At 33.6% G+C, this 20,643-nt stretch overlaps 3 pseudogenes; 2 read left to right on the top strand and 1 right to left on the bottom strand.

Annotated features, from left to right (window-relative positions):
* The window catches only part of LOC140955818 (uncharacterized), a 63,228-nt pseudogene that overhangs the window by 15,186 nt on the left and 27,399 nt on the right, over window positions 1-20,643 (bottom strand).
* LOC140955785 (uncharacterized) lies at window positions 2,927-5,733 on the top strand (annotated as a pseudogene).
* LOC140955798 (uncharacterized) lies at window positions 8,913-14,363 on the top strand (annotated as a pseudogene).

Here is a 20,643-nt window from a genome sequence, read left to right on the forward strand (position 1 = left end):
TTTTCATTAAAAGATAAAGCTAAAACATGGATACAAAATTTGAGACCAAGATTTATTCGTGCTTGGGATGAAATGCAACAACAATTTTTAAAGAAGTTTTTTCCGTTTTACAGAACAAACTCTTTCAAAAGACAAATCATCACTTTCACTCAAAAGCCAGGAGAAACATTTTACCAATGTTAGGATAGGTATCGAGACTTGCTTAATACTTGCCCACATCATGGTTTTGAAACATGGAGATTGGTTTCATATGTTTATGAAGGTTTAACACCTAGAGATAGGCAAATGGTTGAATTGATGTGCAATGGAACTTTTGAAGATAAAGACCCTAATGAAGCAATAAAGTACCTAGACTTGCTAGCCGAAAATGCTTAAAATTGGGACACCATAGGTACTTATGAGGCACCAAGTAAAACTCAACCTCATACATCTAGTGGAGGTATGCATAACTTTAGGGAAGATCATGACCTCGAAGCCAAGTTTGCATCTTTAGCTAGAAAAGTCGAAGAACTTGAATTGAAAAAGAGTGGTTAATTAAAATTTGTTCAAGACATTGTGTGTCAAATCTGTGAAACCAAGGAACGCTAAACAAATGATTGTCCAACTTTTCCTTCTTTTAGGGAATGCCTCCATGAACAAGCCCATGCTTTAAACAGTTTCCAAAGGCCCAACCATAACCCATACTCATAAACATATAACCCTGGTTGGAGAAATCACCCAAATTTTAGTTGGAAGAGTGATAGCAATAATACACAAACTTCACAGCCACCGTTTCAAGCACACCATATTTTCCAAAATTCTCATGGATATGCACCTCCTTATGCTCCACCTCCTAGAAGAAATCTTGAGGAAACATTGTATGCATTCATTGAAAAGCAAGAGGCAATCAACACTCAACTTGCTCAAGGCATGACAGATTTTAAAGATACTTTTGCAAAATTAACATCTGCTCTCAGTTTCCAAGAGAAAGGTAAGTTTCCATCTCAACCACAACAAAATCCAAAGAGGCATTATAATGCAAATGCAAGTAGTTCTGGAAGCCAACACATGGATCAAGTCAAATCAGTCATCACTCTTCGTAGTGGTAAGGTTATTGAAAATCCCACTATTGAACCTTATGAGAAAGATGAAGAGTCTATCTCTGAGGGTAAGGAAGAGGTTGAACATGAACATTGCAAAGAAAAGGACGATTCCCCGCCAGCACTCCCATTTCCTCATACCATGACCAAACAAAGGAAAGTCAATCACAACTCTAAAATCTTTGAAACTTTCAAACAGGTAAGGATCAATATACGTTTGTTGGATGCTATTAAACAGGTTCCTTCCTATGCTAAATTTTTAAAAGATCTGTGCACTGTGAAGAGAAAACTGAATGTGAAAAAGAAAGCCTTTTTAGCCGAACAAGTAAGTGCCATTCTTTAGAGCAATAATGCTTTGAAATATAAAGACCCTGGTTATCCTATAATTTCTTGCTTTATTGTAGAACATAAAATTGAAAGAGCCTTACTTGATCTTGGAGCTAGTGTGAATTTACTTCCATATTCAGTCTTTCAAAGTCTCAATCTAAGTGAGTTAAAACCAACCTTTGTAACTCTTTTACTTGCTGATAGATCTGTAAAAGTGCCTAGAGGAATAGTTGAGGATGTGTTAGTACAAGTTGATAAATTCATATACCCTGTAGATTTTGTTGTCTTGGATACACAACCTGTTGAAGCATGTAATTCAATTCCTATCATTTTAGGACGTCCATTTCTTGCCACTTCTAATGCATTAATTAATTGTAGGAATGGACTGATGAAGCTATCATTTGGAAACATGACATTGGAGATGAATATTTTCAACATTTATAAGCAACCTGGAGATGATAATGATTTACAGGAAGTGGACTTTATTGAAAAATTAGTTCATGATCAATTTCAAACCACTTCCAGTGAAATTGAGATTAATGAATCTAATGATTTGCAAATGGTCTATTTTCAAGAAGAATTAAAGGCATGTGATTGGAGACCACAAATTGAAGAATTGCCACCACGATCAATTGAGTCCATACCTTCAAGTGTTCAACCACCAAAACCTAAATTGAAGTCGTTACCATTTAATCTCAAATACTCCTTTTTGGGAGAAAATGAAACTTTTCTGGTAAGAATCTCTTCCAAACTTAATGCACATCAAGAGGGTAAGTTATTAGAGACTCTGAAAATGCACAAAAATGCATCCGGATGGACCATAGCTGACATAAAAGGAATTAGCCCTTTGATTTGCACACACAGGATTTATTTGAAGGAAAATGCTAAACCCTCTAAAGAAATGCAACGAAGGCTTAATCCTAATATGAAAGAAGTAGTGAAAAATGAAGTCATTAAGCTTCTAGATAATGGAATCATTTATCCTATTTCTAACAGCAAATGGGTAAGTCCTACCCAAGTTGTATCCAAAAAGTATGGAGTCACTGTAATAACAAATGATAAAAATGAGTTAATTCCAACTAGGACTGTTACTGGTTGGCGCATATGCATTGACTATAGGAAACTTAATTCAATTACTAAAAAAGATCATTTTCCTTTACCTTTCATGGATCAAATCCTAGAAAGAGTTGCAGGTCATGAATTTTATTGTTTCCTAGATGGCTATTCAGGTTACAATCAAATTGAAATTGCATTGGAAGATCAAGAGAAGACTACTTTCACATGTCCATTTGGTACTTTTGCATATCGAAGGATGCCTTTTGGATATGTAATGCACCAGCCACATTTCAAAGATGCATGCTTAGCATATTCAGTGATATGGTTGAACATTTTCTTGAGATTTTTATGGATGATTTTTCTGTTTTTGGTGATTCATTTGATGATTGTTTGACTAACTTAGAAAAGGTTTTGAGCAGGTGTGAAGAGAAGAATCTTGTACTGAATTGGAAAAATGTCACTTTATGGTAACAAACGACATTGTATTTGGTCACATTGTTTCATCGAAAGGAATTGAGGTTGATAAATCTAAAATCGAGTTAATTGTCAACTTACCAACACCAAAATCTGTTAAGGATGTTAGATCATTCTTAGGACATGCTGGTTTTTACAGAAGGTTCATCAAAGATTTTAGTGTAATATCTAAGCCATTGAGTAACCTTCTAACAAAGGATAATATTTTTGAATGGACTGAACATTGTGAAGAGGCCTTTGTTAAACTTAAAAGCTTGCTTACTTCTGCTCCTGTCATTCAAACTCCTGATTGGTCATTACCTTTTGAAATAATGTGTGACGCTAGTGATTATGTCGTGGGTGTTGTCTTGGGACAAAGAAAAGATAAGAAACCTTATGTGATTTACTATGCAAGTAAAACTTTAAATAGTGCTCAAATGAATTACACCACCACTGAAAAAGAATTACTTGCAGTAGTATTTGCATGTGATAAATTCAGGTCTTATCTTGTTGATTCACCTGTTGTTGTTTTTAGTGATCATGTAGCATTAAAATATCTTCTTTCTAAGAAAGATTCTAAGGCTAGATTGGTGCGGTGGATTTTGTTACTTCAAGAATTTGATATCACAATCAAAGACAAAAAAGGCACCAAAAATGTTGTCGCAGATCATTTGTCAAGATTGACAATAGATTCAAAATCTAACATCACACCAATCGATGACTACTTTCTCGATGAATCTTTGCTTTCCATTTCTACGATACCTTGGTTTGCTAATATTGTTAATTTTCTTGTTTCAGGACAATTGCCAGCTCATTGGAGTACCCAATATAAAAGAAAGTTTTTGAACGAAGTAAAGAACTTTTATTGGGGTGACCTGTAGTAGTTCAAATATTGTCCTGATCAAATATTTTGAAGATGCATTTCTGACAATGAGGTAAGTAGTGTCATTAAATTTTGTCATTTTGAAGCATGTGGGGGTCATTTCTCATCATAAAAGACAACTACAAAAATCTTACAAATTGGATTTTATTAGCCCACCATGTTCAAGGACTCACATGCATTCTGTAAGACTTGTGAAAATTATCAAAAGTTGAGATCTATTTCAAAACGTCATATGATGCCTTTAAATCCTATTCTTGTCATTGAGATCTTTGACTGTTGGGGTATAGATTTCATGGGTCCATTACCTCCATCATTTGGTTTCGTGTACATATTAGTCGCAGTAGATTATGTTTCAAAATGGATAGAGGCAATTCCAAGTCGAAACAATGATCACAAAACAGTGATAAAGTTTTTGAAAGACAATATTTTGAGTCGATTTGGAATACCTCGAGCCATGATAAGTGATGGTGGAACACATTTTTGCAACAAGTCATTTGATTCTTTCATGAAGAAATATGGAATCACACACAAAGTTGCCACCCCTTATCTTCCTCAGACAAGTGGACAAGTAGAGCTTGCTAATAAGGAGATCAAACAAATCTTGAAGAAAACAGTGAACCTTAATAGGAAAGATTGGTCTTTAAGACTCAATGATGCATTTTGGGCTTATTGAACTGCTTATAAAACATCATTAGGTATGTCACCTTATAGACTAGTCTATGAAAAACCTTGTCACTTGCCTGTGGAAATTAAACATAAAGCTTATTGGGCTATTAAAGCTTTCAATTCAAACCTTGATGAAGCTAGTTAGCTGCGAAAATTGCAAATAAATGAGCTTGAGGAAATAAGAAATGATGCATATGAGAATTCAAGAATTCATAAAGGAAGAATCAAAGACTTTCATGGCAAGAAAATACTGAGAAAAACATTCAATATTGGTCAAAAAGTCTTGCTTTATAATTCTCGACTCCATTTATTTCCTGGAAAACTAAGATCAAGATGGAGCGGTCCTTTTATTGTGAAACATGTGTATCCATATGGGGGCCTGTGATATCGAGAATCCAAAGAATGACAATGTTTTCAAGGTAAATGGGCATTGTTTGAAAGTTTATTTTGACAATTTTTCAGTTGAAAATGACTCTATTGAATTGAGTGATCCTGTATATAAAGATTGATTCTTTTTCTCACATTGTTTTGTGTTTTGTTTTGGTGTAACTTTTGTTTTGCTAGTCTCTCTCTCACCCCGGTTAAATGGCGAATAACGGTACTCCATGACTCTTAAGTCGGTTCTTTCAGTTTCCCATAATAACTTATATCTATATATATTTGTATAATTCTTTGCTCTTTCTTCTTTTTTTGAACCTCTCCCCCAATTCTCAGTTGAAAATGGACACCACCCTTGAAAAATTGAAAACGTATTTTCCCACTCTGCCTCAGAATGCGATTACAAAAATTTACCGTGCTAGGTATGAAAGATTGAGGTTGTTAATGAACCATGAAATTCCTGAAGATATTTGTTGGCTAATTGAAGCAAAGGTCCGATTATCAGGTGAGTCCTCCAATTGTTTCATTTCATACATGCCTGGCACAGGTAAACGCACTTTTACAAAGAAACGTCATGCAAAACAACTGAAAGTCTATTACATATGTGCTAAATGGACTTGTAAGGCCACATGTTGTTCTTTAGGAATGGTATCTATAAACTGTGAAGATAAAATACAATTCATTAAGGATGGCCTGAGTAAGGGGTCTTTAGATAATCTTCTATCGACTCTTGAGACGCATCCTAGTGGAGATGTGCATCGTGCAATTCCTGATTTATGGCCACAATTCCATAAAGAACATGCTCGACTTAGTCTTGGGAATCTGACTAAAAAAGACCCTGTTTGCTAGTTTTTAAGAAAACTGGATGGGAAGCTTATCCCCAACCCCTAGAGGGCGTTTAAGCCGTTCTTGGACGTAAAATCAAAGGAAGATGTGAGCCACAATCATAACTACCTGTACATACATGCTTTTTCAAAATAAATAAATAAAGAGAAAGAGTGTGAGACAACAACTGGCCTACATATTGGTCGTATGATTGCATTTTCAATTTCTTATCTATAAATTCTTCTCTTCCTTCCTTTCATTTCTACTTAACCCATACATTCATCAAATATAGAAGTGTGTAAAAATAGCAAGTTCCTCAAGTCATCACATAAGGGAAAGGGATAGTATATGATTTGCAAAAAAAAAAAATGATAATATTGATGATAATAAAAATGTAGATAAGTTTAGTTTCGTAGCCTCCCTAACCTAAACAATTAAGCCCGAAGGGGTCTTTTAACACCTAATACCTTAAAGTCAACTGACTTGGTAGCTATTGGCCCAAAGCTTGTTACATGGGTTAAGGAGAAAAGCTTAAGGGAATCAAACATTGCACTATCTACATATCAGTATCTGCAAACCGAGTTACTAAGCTCGTAGGGATGTCTCAACACCTAATGCCCTAAGACCAACTGGTCTGGGAGTCATTAGCCTAAAACTCATTACATGGGTTAAAGATACATTGTGTTTTAAGTTGTAAGTGTATATCAATAAATAAAGAAAAAAAAAGAAAAAATAATAATAATCTCAACCCAAGGAAGTTAACCTTAAACATTCGAACATAATATTGTTTTCTTCCAACAAAAGCCCCATCATTTATGTTTTCATACATTGAGCACATAAAAAGAAGGTTTATTAATATCTAAGAAATATGAATAAGGAATATAAATTTAATGAGAGTTTGTTTATCTGGATAGATTAATGGAAGTTGAATGATGAATGCCTTGCTTTGTGGAACTTGCAAATTGTTTTTCTATTTTAACACTTTGATTACTAGGGATTAGTAATAACCTGGTTGGGGGGTGTGATTAGTAATTAAAAGTGCATGTTTATCAAGGTTTTATATCATCATTTTGCACTTGAAGTATCAATAACTCCTTAACTAAAGCATGTTTTATAATAACAAGTGTGATACTAGAAAATGCCTTAATATATGGTAATTGTTCATCTTAAATGCAGGCCTATCACATAAATCAAAGGATTGATTGATGAATTCAACTGCTGAAATTTTAAAGATAAAGAAGGGTGAAGCTTAGAAAAGAGATGTTGGTGTAGTCCAAACTGGAACACTATTTGGTAATTGGGTCATATCTCGAGTTCTAGATGTTCAAATGATCTCACATTTTTACACAGATTTGGTAAGACATAGGCCTACAACTTTCATGTGGACACCAAAATCTAAGAAGGCCGTGTTCAAGTCCAAATTATAGCAACAATAAAAAAAGTCTGAATCTGTCCTGCAACCCAGACATTGTTCAGTGTTCAGTCCATATCTTGAGTTCTAAACATCCAAATGACCTCAATTTGTTTTTCCTGGAAAGCTAAGAGAATTTCCTAGAACTTCCATGAGTGCATATGGTTCCAGTTCTGATGTTAGCAATGACGTTTTATTCAGACAAAAAGATCAGGATTTTCACTAAGTCAAGATGTGGCCACCCACTCAACAATTATTCATCAAATCAATAGTTTCAAATTTTGGCCTATAAAGGGAAGCATTTGCCATGCATTTAGGCATCTTGGTGTTTAGATCAAGATCATGCTCTTGCTCTCTTTCTTTGTATTTTGTAATGTTTAAGTTTTATTTGATGTTATATTAATCTCTTGTTTATGCTTTTCATTTCCTTTCCTTCATTTGTATAATTATGTTCTTATCTTGTTTATTTATGTTTCTTTCTTTCATTATGTTTAGCTAAATCTATTATGTCAAGGTGAAAAGGTTACACTAATGGTGTAAGAACAAGTATAGTATAAACTCAATATGGACTTTCATGCTTGATACTAACATGTTTTATATTTATTACCTTGCTCACTTTTAATACCTTGCTTGTTAAATGGTTAATCTAGATTTGTGTTGAACAACCCTTGGTACAACAAATACTTGGCACTTTCATAGCCCAACCGTATGGTATAACCTACACCTGTGCTATGAAAGGAACTTCATTTGTTGTTAACATAAGTTATCACTATGAATACCTGATAATATTTACAAGTATTGGCATTACTCGAATAAGATAATTAATGTAATTATGTTAACAATTATAATCTGATGGAACCTCCTTTGTGTGTGGTTTCCAGTTGAGTAATAAGAGTTTATATTATACTTGTTAGAAGTACCATTAGTGAATCCTCTAACCTTGACATTTATTTTTATTATTGTTTAATTCTTACATTAATCTTTCATCTCAAAGTTCTCATTAACATCTTCATATTCTTCTTTTTTTCTTTTTATTACAACAACAACAACTACTACTACTACTACTATGATTATTATCATTTACATTCTTGTTATATTTTATGTACATTAAGTATGCTCTTTGTTTGATCAAGGATCCTGACATTGTTGGTCTTGCCTTGTTCATTCGCATCAGAAATCTGTTTATATTATATAATATATCTCTTTGATCTTTTCATAAAATCATTATATAGGCTGGAAACCTGTGACCCGATCTTTTTGATCATTTTCAGGTATAACAACGCCACGTACTGAGTATTATTATTATTATTATTATTATTATTATTATTATTATTATTATTATTATTACTATTAATATTATTATTACTATTACTATTATTGTTATTATTGTTGTTGTATTGTTCTTGATAATTTATACAATTAACCTCTCTATGGTTCGACCCCAGTCTTGCCGGGTTATTTATTACTTCGACACTCCTGCACTTGGGAGAAGACATCAATCTTTTGGTCGTGTCAGTTTCACAATTTTATGAAGGGTTAACACCTAAAGATGTGCAATAGAACTTTTGAAGATAAAGACTCTAATGAAGCAATGGAGTACCTAGACTTGCTAGCTGAAAATGCGCAAAATTGGGACACTATAGGCACTTATGAGGCACCAAGTAAAACCCAACCTCATACATCTAGTGGAGGTATGTATAACCCTAGGGAAGATCATGACCTCAAAGCCAAGTTTACATCTTTAGCTAGAAAAGTCGAGGCACTATAATTGAAAAAGAGTGGTCAATTAAAATTTGTTCACGACATTGTGTGTCAAATCTGTGAAACAAATAAATATGCAACCAATGACTGTCCAACTTTGCCTTCTTTCAAGGAATGCCTCCATGAACAAGCCCATGCTTTAAACAGTTTTCAAAAGCCCAATGATAACCCCTACTCGCAAACATACAACCCTGGTTGGAGAAATCACCTAAATTTTAGTTGGAAGAGTGATAATAATAATGCACAAACCTCACAGCCACCGTTTCAGGCACACCATAATTTTCAAAATTCTCATGGATATGCACCTCATTATGCTCTACCTTTTAGAAAAAAATCTTATAGAAACATTGCAAGCATTCATTAAAAGCAAGAGATAATCAACACTCAACTTGCTCAAAGCATGACAGGTTTTAAAGATGCTCTTGCAAAATTCACATCTGCTCTTAGTTTTCAAGAGAATAGTAAGTTTCCATCTCAACCACAACAAAATCCAAAGGGGCAATACAATGCAAATGCAAGTAGTTCTGAAAGCCAACACATGGATCAAGTCAAATCAGACATTAGTCTTTGCAGTGGTAAGGTTATTGAAAAACTCACTCTTGAATCTTGTGAGAAAGATGATGAGTCAATCTCTAAGAGTAAGGAAGGGGTTGAATCTGAACATTGAAAAGAAAAGACTGATTCCCCACCAGCACTTCTATTTCCTCATGCCATGACCAAATAGGAAGCAATCGAAGATGAAAGAGGCACTGAAATGTTGTCATGGATCATTTGTCAAAATTGACAATAAATTCAACATCCAACATCACATTAATCGATGATTAATTTCCTGATGAATCTTTAGTTTCTCTTAGTTCAATGCCTTGGTTTGCTAAAAATAGCATTTTTCTTGCTTCAGGATTTTTGCCAACTCATTTAGATAACCAAGACAGAAGAAAGTTTTTGAGCGACGTGCAAAACCTTTATTGGAATGACCCTTACTTATTCAAATATTGTCATGATCAAATATTTCAAAAATGCATTCCCAACAATGAGGTAAGTAGTGTCATTAAATTTTGTCACTCTAAAGCATGTAGGGATCATTTCTTGTCAAAAAAGACGATTGCAAAAATCTTACAAAGTGGATTTTACTGGCCCACCATGTTCAAGGACTCATATGCATTTCCACTCAACCCATACATTCTACAAGCATGGACAGGTCTTGAAATGGCAAGATCCTCAGCTCTTAAAATAAACAATATTTGTGTTTTTTGTGGATCCAGTCTTGGGAAAGAAAAAGAGGTTATAGAATCCGCAAATCATCTTGTGACGATACCAGCTGAGAGAAAGATTCATTTAGTATATGGGGGAGGCAGCCTTGGGTTAATGAAGAGTGTGTCAACAACTGCATTCTTAGGAGGCAGTCAAGTTTTGGAGGTTGTCCCCAAAGCTTTTAGCACAAGGGGACATCTTGAAAAAACAATTGGAGAGGAACTATAGGTCTCCACAATGTCTGATCGAATGAATACAATGTTAAACCATGCTCTGATGGCTTCATTGCCTTACCAGGTGGTCTGGGCACATTGGAAGAGATCTTTCATATTTTCTCTTGGGCCCAACTAGATATTCACCATAAACCTATAGGTTTGTTAAATGTTAATGGTTTTTATGATAATTTGTTACTTTTCTTGATCAAGCTGTGGAACAACAATTTCTAACATCTTTGACACGATAAATCATAATCTATGCTGCTACTGTTGAATAATTGATTGACTAACTACAATCTTTCATCCCTGTAATTGATCCCTCCATAAGTCGCATAAATTGGTCAACTATGGAAAGCCGCAAAAAGCTTAGATTGGATTTGAGCCTTCATTTGTGAAACCTTATGTCTTTTGGTTTTGTTAATAGCACATTATTTTGTTTTGTTATTTCTTATATTTGTTTAAGTGTGTTTCAGGTTTGTCAGTGTTCGTTGTTTCAGGTGATGTCTTCTATACTCTATCTTTCTACCTTAGGACATTGAGGACAATGTCTCGTTTTGGTTGGGAGGGAAGGTAGTGGTTGACATTAAAAAAAAAAAAACTTACTAACTATTTTTGCTATTATTAAAACCATTTGACAAAACTGTTATTACTAGGATGACAGAGTAAGGGAGAATTTGATTGACTCTTGAGATGCATCTTAGTAAACATTTTCCAATGGTTATTTGCAATATTCATAACAAGGTCTATCACATTATTATCAATTGATTCTGCTCATATACTCATTTAACAAGTATTCTTAAACCTTTATTTTTACACACACACTTTAACATATGATTGTGGGTTGCACATTTGATTATTACATTATTTATGTTCTTTTGTTAAAGGTAACAACTAAGGGAAAATGATAATATATAATTTGCAAAAAAAAAAATGATAATAAATGTAATTAATTAAAAAAATAAAATCATAGATAAGTTTGGTTTCGTAGCCTCCCTAACCTAAGCAATTAAGCCAGAAGGGGTGTATTAACACCTAATACCTTAAAGTCAACTACCTTAGGAGCTATTGGCCCAATGCTTGTTACATGGGTTGAGGAGAAAAGCTTAAGGGAATCAAACATTGCACAATCTATCAGTATCTGCAACCCGAGTTACTAAGCGCGTAGGGGTGTCTCAACACCTAATGCCCTAAGTCCAACTGGTCTCGAAGTCATTAGCCGAAAGCTCGTTACATGGGTTAAAGATGCATTGTGTTTTAAGTTATATGTATATATATTTAAAAAGAAAAAAGAAGAAAAAGATAATAATCATAACCCAAGGAAGTTAACCTTAAACATTGGAACAAAAATTTTGTTTTCTTCCAAGTAAAGCCCTAGAACTATATGTTGATATTTTGAGCTCAAAAGAAAGGTTTATTAATATCTTGTTTAAGAGGTATTGAGCAAATATATGAATTTAATGAGAGTTTGTATATCTGGATAGATTATTGGAAGTTAAATGATGAATGCCTTGCTTTGTGGAATTTGCAAATTGTTTTTCTATTTTAACGCTTTGATTACTTGGGACTAGTAATCAGCTGGTTGGGGGGGTGTAATTAGTACTTAAAAGTGCATTTTTATCAAGGTTTTATATCATCATTTTGCACTTGAAGTATCAATAACTCCTTAAATAAAGCATGTTTTATAATAACATACCTAATAATATAAGATACCTTTGATTTATGGTAAATGTTCATCTTAAATGAAGACCTATCACATAAATGAAAGGATTGATTGATAGTTTAAGTATTGAAATTGAAAGGACAAAGAGAGGGCCAAACTTAAAAAAGAGATGTTGGTGCAGTCCAAACTAGAACACTATTTAGTAATTGGGTCATATCTCGAGTTCTAGATGTCCAAATGACCTTACTTTCTTGGACAGATTCGGTAAGACATAGGCCTACAACTTTCATGTGGAGTCCAAGATTTAAAAAGGTCATTTTCAAGTCCAAATTATAGCAATAACGGAGAAGTCTGAATCTATCTTGCAACCTAGACATTGCTCAGTGTTTAGCCCATATCTCGAGTTCTAAAAGTCCAAATGACCTCAATTTTTTTTCCTGGAAAGATAAGACAATTTTCTATAACTTTCATGGGTACAGTTGGTTCCAGTTCTGATGTTAGCAATGACGTTTTATTCAGACAAGAAGATAAGGATTTTCACCAAGTCAAGAGTTGGCCACCCACTCAACAATTAGTCATCAAATCAACAGTTTCAAATTTTGGCCTATAAAAGGAGGCATTTGCCATGCATTTAGGCATCTTGGTTGTTCAGATCATGATCAAGCTCTTTATTTCTTTCTTTATATTTTTTGTAATTCTTAAGTTTTGCTCTCATTAATATCTTGTTTATGGTTTTCATTTCCTTTCCTTTACTTAGTTAACTTGTATCCTATTTATGTTCTTCTTTTGTTTATTTATGTTTCTCGTCTTCATTATGTTTAGCTAAGTTTATTATGTCAAGGTGAAAAGGTTACACTAATGGTGTAAGAATAAGTATAGTGTAAACTCAACATAGACCTTAATGTTTAATATTAACATGTCTTATTTTTTTTATCTTACTAATTCTTAATACCTTGCTTGTTAAATGGTTAATCTAGATTTGTGTTGTATAACACTTGGTACAACAAATGCTTGGCACTCTCATAGCCCAACCGTATGGTATTACCTACACCTGTGCTATGAAAGGAACTTGATTTGTTGTTAACATAAGTTAGCATCATGAATTCCTGACAATATTTAAAAGTTTGGTGTTACTTAAATAAGATAATTAATATGATAATGTTAACAATTTATAATGAGCTATTAATGACAAATCATCCGATTGGAACCTCCTTTATGTGTGGTTTCCAATTGAATAATAAGAGTTTATACTATACTTATTTGAAATACCATTAGTGGATCCTCTAACCTTGACATTTATTTTTATCATTGTTTAATCCTTACATTAATCTTCCATCTCAAAGTTCTCATCAACTTCTTCTTCTTCTTCTTCTTATTCTTTATTATTATTATTATTATTATTATTGCTATTTTTATTGTTGTTGTTGTATTATTATTGTCTATAATTTATACATTTAACCTCCCTGTAGTTTGACCCCGGTCTTGCCGAGTTATTTATTATTTCGACACTCCAGCACTTGGGAGAAGACATCAATCTTTTGGTCGTGTCATAACAGTTCAAAAAGGAGACAGGAGTAGATTCTAGCTTAGGTTCGCTTTTTTTGTAATTTAGATTCTAGGAAGTATACCCTTGTATTTGGTAATATTACAACTTTTATTGAACTCAATTTGTATAATTGGTGTTTAAACTTGAATAGATGAATTTAATTCGATAGTTTGTATGATGATGTTCCATTAAGCATGTTTATATCTTTAACCATCCATAATGATAATTGTTGTACAATGTATATCATCAACATTGTGGTTGATATGAATGGTGATGTTTGTGGGATTGAGACCTAAGATGATTGGGCTAAATTGAGTTGAAGATGCGATATATTAGAAGTGCAAATATGTTGTACGTTGATAACTTGGGATCTCCCGGTATAGGGGATACTTCATCGAAATTTCAGTAGACTTTATTGCAAATACCATGAATATATATATAGTCACTCTGTTTATCAGCTAACATTAGATCGTTGCTTTATCCTGGATATGGGAATGTTACATTTTGGTATCAAAGCTCAGGTTGTTATTCTGGGGATAGCAATGAGTATAAGGTTTTGAAATGTGGTTCAAGATAGTGAGAACAAGGCAAGGAGCCAGGACTGATCCATTTCCAGTTCGGGGAAATGATAAAAGTCTTCATTATAAAAGTGATCTAGATTGGGATCCTTTGACAAACACTTCCTCTCATGTACCTGCAACATCAGTATACTCTGAAAGAGGCGAGTCAGTGAGACTTCGAGATGATTTGTTGTCCCGTCAAGCTAGGGAAACAATGCCCGATGTATTAGACATAGCGGGAGAAAATATACCCCCATCAGTGGTATCGGTAGACGAGACAAATCCATTTTAGGATCCTGCTTCTATGGATCATATAGTGAGAGCTATAGCAGCAAGAATGGCAGCGGGAGTGACACGACCAAAAGATTGATGATTTCTCCCAAGTGCAGGAGTGTCGAAGTAATAAATAACCCGACAAGACCGGGGTCGAACCACAAGAAGATTAATTGTATAAATTATAAATAACAATAATACAACAACAACAATAATAACAATAATAGTAATAGCAATAGTTATAATAATACTAATTTAATAGTAGTAATAGTAATATAATAATAATAATAATAATAAAGAAGAAGAGGAAGAAGTTGATGAGAATTTTAAGATGGAAGATCAATGTAAGAATTAAACAATGATAAAAACAAGTGTCAAGGTTAGAGGATCCACTAATGGTATTTCAAACAAGTATAGTATAAACTCTTATTACTCAATTGGAAACCACACACAAAGGAGGTTCCAATCGGATGATTTGTCATTAATAGCTCATTAGAAATTGTTAACATGATCATATTAACTATCTTATTTAAAGAACACCAAACTTTTAAATATTGTCAGGAATTCATGATACTAACTTATGTTAACAACAAATCAAATTCCTTTCACAGCACAGGTGTAGGTAATACCATACGGGTGGGCTATGAGAGTGCCAAGTATTTGTTGTACCAAGTGTTATACTACACAAATCTAGATTAACCATTTAACAAGCAAGGTATTAAGAATTAGTAAGATAAAAAGATAAGACATATTAATATTAAACATTAAGGTCCATATTGAGTTTACACCATACTTATTCTTACACCATTAGTGTAACTTTTTCACCTTGACATAATAAACTTAGCTAAACATAATGAAGAAGAGAAACATAAATAAATAAAATACAAGTTAACTAAGTAAAGGAGAGGAAATGAAAATCATAAACAAGATATTAATGAAAGCAAAACTTAAAAATTACAAAAAAAAAATAAAAAGAGAGAGAGCAAGAGTAAGCTCTTGATTTGAACAACCAAGCCCCTAAATGCATGGCAAATGCCTCCTTTTTTAGGCTAAAATTTGAAACTATTGATTTGATGACTAATTGTTGAGTGGGTGGCCAACTCTTGACTTGGTGAAAATCCTTGTCTTCTTGTCTAAATAAAACGTCATTGCTAGCATCAAAACTAGGCCCACCTATAATTGTGAAAGTTATAGGAAATTGTCTTAGCTTTCTAGGAAAAACAATGGAGGTCATTTGGACTTCTAGAACTCGAGATATGGGCTCAACACTAAACAGTGTCTACGCTACAGAACAGATTCAGACTTCTCCGTTGTTGCTATAATTTGGACTTGAAAACGGCCTTCTTAGATCTTGGCCTCCACATGAAAGTTGTAGGCCTATATCTTACTGAATCTATGTAAAACTTTGAGATTATTTAGACATCTAGAACTCGAGATATGACCCAATTACCGAATAGTGTTCAAGTTTGGATTGCACCAACATCTCTTTTCTAAGTTTGGCCCTCTCTTTGTCCTTTCAATTTCAATACTTGAATTGATCAATCAATCCTTTAATTTATGTGATAAGCTTGCATTTAAGATGAACATTTACCATATATTAAGGCATTTAATAGTATCAGACTTGTTATTATAAAACATGATTTAGTTAAGGAGTTATTGATACTTCAAGTGCAAAATGATGATATAAAACCTTGATAAACATACACTTTTAAGTACTAATCACCCCCCAACCAGCTTATTACTAGTCCCTAGTAATCAAAGCGTTAAAGTAAAAAAAAAAAAAACAATTTGCAAGTTCCACAAAGCAAGGCATTCATCATTCAACTTCTATTAATCTATCCAGATAAACAAACTCGCATTAAATTCATATATCTGCTCAATAACTCTTAAACAAGGTATTAATAAACCTTTCTATTGTGCTCAAAATATCAACATATAGTTATGGGGCTTTACTTGGAAGAAAACAAAATTTTTTTTCTAATGTTTAAAGTTAACTTCCTTGGGTTAGGATTATTATCTTTTTCTTCTTTTTTTTTTCTTTTTAAATATATATACATATAACTTAAAACACAATGCATCTTTAACCCATGTAACGAGCTTTCGGCTAATGACTCCCAGACCAGTTGGTCTTAGGGCATTAGGTGTTGAGACACCCCTACGAGCTTAGTAACTCGGGTTGCAGATACTGATATGTAGATAGTGCAATATTTGATTCCCTTAAGCTTTTCTCCTCAACCCATGTAACAAGCGTTGGGCCAATACCTCCCAAGTCAGTTGACTTTAGAGTATTAAGTGTTAAAACACCCCTTCGGGCTTAATTGTTTAGGTTAGGGAGGCTACGAAACCAAACTTATCTACGTTTTTATTATTGTTTTTGTTTTTGTTTTTTTTTTTACTAATTATATACTATCCCTTTTCCTTAGTTGTTACCTTTAACAAAAGAACATAAATAATGTAATAATCTAATGTGCAACCCACAATCATATGTTAAAGTGTGTGTGTGAAAATAAAGATTTAAGAATACTTGTTAAATGAGCATATGAGCATAATCTAGTGATAACAATACGAGAGTTTGTAAACCTGAATATTTCAAGAAGTGTTCTGATAGACCTTGTTAAGAATGTCTACTAAGATACATCTCAAGAGTCACTTTAACAAAAGAACTCCTTTTACTCTGTCATCCTAATAACAACAGTTTTGCAAATAGTTTATGAAATAAAAAATACAGTTAGTTTTTTTTTTTAATATATCAACTACTACCCTTCCCCCCCCAACTAAAATGAGACATTGTCCTCAATGTCCTAAGGTAGAAATATAGAGTATAGAAGACATCACCTGAAATAGCGAACACTAACAAACCTAAAACACATTTAAACAAATATAAGAAACAACAAAACATAATAATAAAAACAAAAGACACAAAGTTATTACAAACGAAGGCTCAAATCCAATCTAAGCTTTTCACGGCTTTCCTTAGTTGACCAATTTATGTGACTCATGAAGGGATCAATTACAGGGATGAAAGATTGTAGTTGGTCAATCAATTGTTTAGCAGTAGCAGCAGAGATTATGATTTGTCGTGCCGAAGATGTTAGAAATTCATGTTCCACAGCATGATAAAGAAAAGACAACAACTTATCATAAAAACCATTAACATTTAACAGACCTATGGGTTTATGGTGAATGTGTAGTTGGGCCCAAGAGGAAATATGAAAAATCTCTTCCAATATGCCCAGACCACCTAGTAAGGCAATGAAGGCGTCAGCATGGTTAAACATTACATTCATTTAATCAGACATTGTGGAGACCTGTAGTTCCTCTCCAATTGTTTCTCCATACACTAAATGAATCTTCCGCTCAGCTAGTACCTAACCAAGATGATTTGTTGATTCTAAAAACTCGTTTTCTTTCCCAAAACTGGATCCACCGAAAACACAAATATTGTTTATGTGATGACTTGAGGAACTTGCCATTTCTACACACTTTTATATTTGATGAATGTATGGGTTGAGTAGAAATGAAAGGAAGGAAGAGAAGAATTTATAGATGAGAAATTAAAAATGCAATCATACCACCTATATGTAGGCCAGCTGTAGTCTCTCTCTCTCTCTCTCTCTATTTATTTATTTATTTATTTTGAAAAAGCATGTGTATATACAGGTAGTTGTGATTGTGGCTCACATCTTTTCTTGGTTTTATGTCCAAGAATGGCTTAAACGCCCTCTATGGGTCGGGGAAAGGCTTCCCATCCAGTTTTCTTAAAAACTGGCAAACATGGTCTTTTTTAGTCAAATTCCCAAGACTAAGTCGAGCATGTTCTTTATGGAATTGTGGCCATAAATCATGAATTGCACAATGCAAATCTAAATTAGGGTGCGTCTCAAGAGTCAATAGAAGATTATCTAAAGACCCCTTACTCAGGCCATCCTTAATGAATTGTATTTTATCTTCATGGTTTACAGATACCATTCCTAAAGAACTAACGACATGTTGTATTACAAGTCCATCTGGCACATATGTGACAGACTTTCAATTGTTTTGCACATCTAGCCTTAGAATCCTTTTTTGAAAGAAGATATTTCAAAGTTGCATGATCACTAAAAATGACAACAGGTGAGCCAACAAGATAAGATCTAAACTTGTCACATGCAAATACTACTGCAAGTAATTCCTTTTCAGTGGTAGTGTAATTCATTTTAGCACTATTTAAAGTTTTACTTGCATAGTAAATCACATAAGGTTTCTTATCTTTTCTTTCTCCCAAGACAACACCTACAGCATAATCACTAGCTTCACACATTATTTCAAAAGGTAGTGACCAATCAGGAGGTTGAATGATAGGAGCAGAAGTAAGAAAGTTTTTAAGTTTAACAAAGGCATTTTCACATTGTTCAGTCCATTCGAAAACATTTTCCTTTGTTAGAAGGTTACACAATGGTTTAGATGTTACACTAAAATCTTTGATGAACCTTCTGTAAAAACCAGCATGTCCTAAGAATGATCTAACATCTTTAACAGATTTTGGTGTGGGTAAGTTGTCAATTAACTCGATTTTAGATTGTTCAACCTTAATTCCTTTCGATGAAACAATGTGACCAAGTACAATGCCGTTTGTTACCATAAAATGACATTTTTCCCAATTCAGTACAAGATTCTTCTCTTCACACCTATTCAAAACCTTTTCCAAGTTAGTTAAACAATCATCAAATGAATCATCAAAAACAGAAAAATCATCCATAAAAATCTCAAGAAAACGTTCAACCATATCACTGAATATGCTAAGCATGCATGTTTGAAACGTGGCCGGTGCATTACATATACCAAAAGGCATTCTTCGATATGCAAAAGTACCAAATGGACATGTGAAAGTAGTCTTCTCTTGATCTTCCAATGCAATTTCAATTTTATTGTAACCTAAATAGCCATCTAGGAAACAATAAAATTCATGACCTGCAACTTGTTCTAGGATTTGATCCATGAAAGGTAAAGGGAAATGATCTTTTCTAGTCATTGAATTAAGTTTCCTATAGTCAATGCACATGCGCCAACCAGTAATAGTCCGAGTTGGAATTAACTCATTTTTCTCATTTGTTATCACAGTGACTCTAGACTTTTTGGGTACAACTTGGGTAGGACTTACCCATTTGCTGTCAGAAATAGGATAAATGATTCCATTATCTAGAAGCTTAATGACTTCATTTTTCACTACTTCTTTCATATTAGGATTAAGTCTTCGTTGCATTTCTCTAGAAATTTTAGCATTTTCCCCCAAATAAATCCTGTGTATGGAAATCAAAGGACTAATTCCTCTTATGTCAGCTATGGTCCATCGTAATGCATTTTTGTGCATTTTTAGAGTCTGTAATAACTTACCTTCTTGATGTGCATTAAGTTTGGAAGAGATTATTACCAGAAAGATTTCATTTTCTCCCACAAATGAGTATTTCAGATTGAATGGTAACGACTTCAAATCAAGTTTTGGTGGTTGAACACTTGAAGGTATGGACTCAATTGACCATGGTGACAATTCTTTAATTTGTGGTCTCCAATTACATGCCTTTGCTCTTCCTGAAAATAGACCATTTGCAACTTGTCAGGTTCATCAGTCTCAGTTTCACTGGAAGTGGTTCGAAATTGATCATGAACTAATTTTTCAATAAAGTCCACTTCCTGTAAATCATTATCATCTCCAGGTTGCTTGTAAATGTTGAAAATATTCATCTCCAATGTCATGTTTCCAAATGATAGCTTCATCAGTCCATTCCTACAATTAATCAATGTATTAGAAGTTACAAGAAATGAACGTCCTAAAATAACAAGAATTGAATTACATGCTTCAATAGGTTGTGTATTGATTAGTACTTAAAAGTGCATTCTCATTAAGGTTTTATATCATCGTATTGCACTAAAGTATCATTAAATTCCCTAACTACAACATGTTTTATAATAACAAGTCTAATAATATAATATATCTTTAATTTATGGTAAATACTTATTTTGAATGCAGGTATATCTCACAATTCAAAGGATTTATTGATGTGATTAACTATTGAAAGTGAAGAGACAAAAAGAGGACTAGGCTAAGAGAAAAGATGCTGGTTCAATTCCAAACTCGAACACCATTTGGTTATTGGATCATAACTGGAGTTGTAGAACTCGGATTTAGGTCTACTTTATATGGATGGAAAGCTAAGACATAGACCTAAAACTTTCATGAAGAGTCCAAGACTCAAATCTGCCGTTTTCAAGTTCAAATCTTAGGAACAACGGAGAAGTCGGAACTTGTCCTGCAGCTCGGA

Source organism: Populus alba, chromosome 7 (genome assembly GCF_005239225.2).
Source record: "Populus alba chromosome 7, ASM523922v2, whole genome shotgun sequence".
In the NCBI taxonomy this organism is placed as follows: Eukaryota; Viridiplantae; Streptophyta; class Magnoliopsida; order Malpighiales; family Salicaceae; genus Populus; species Populus alba.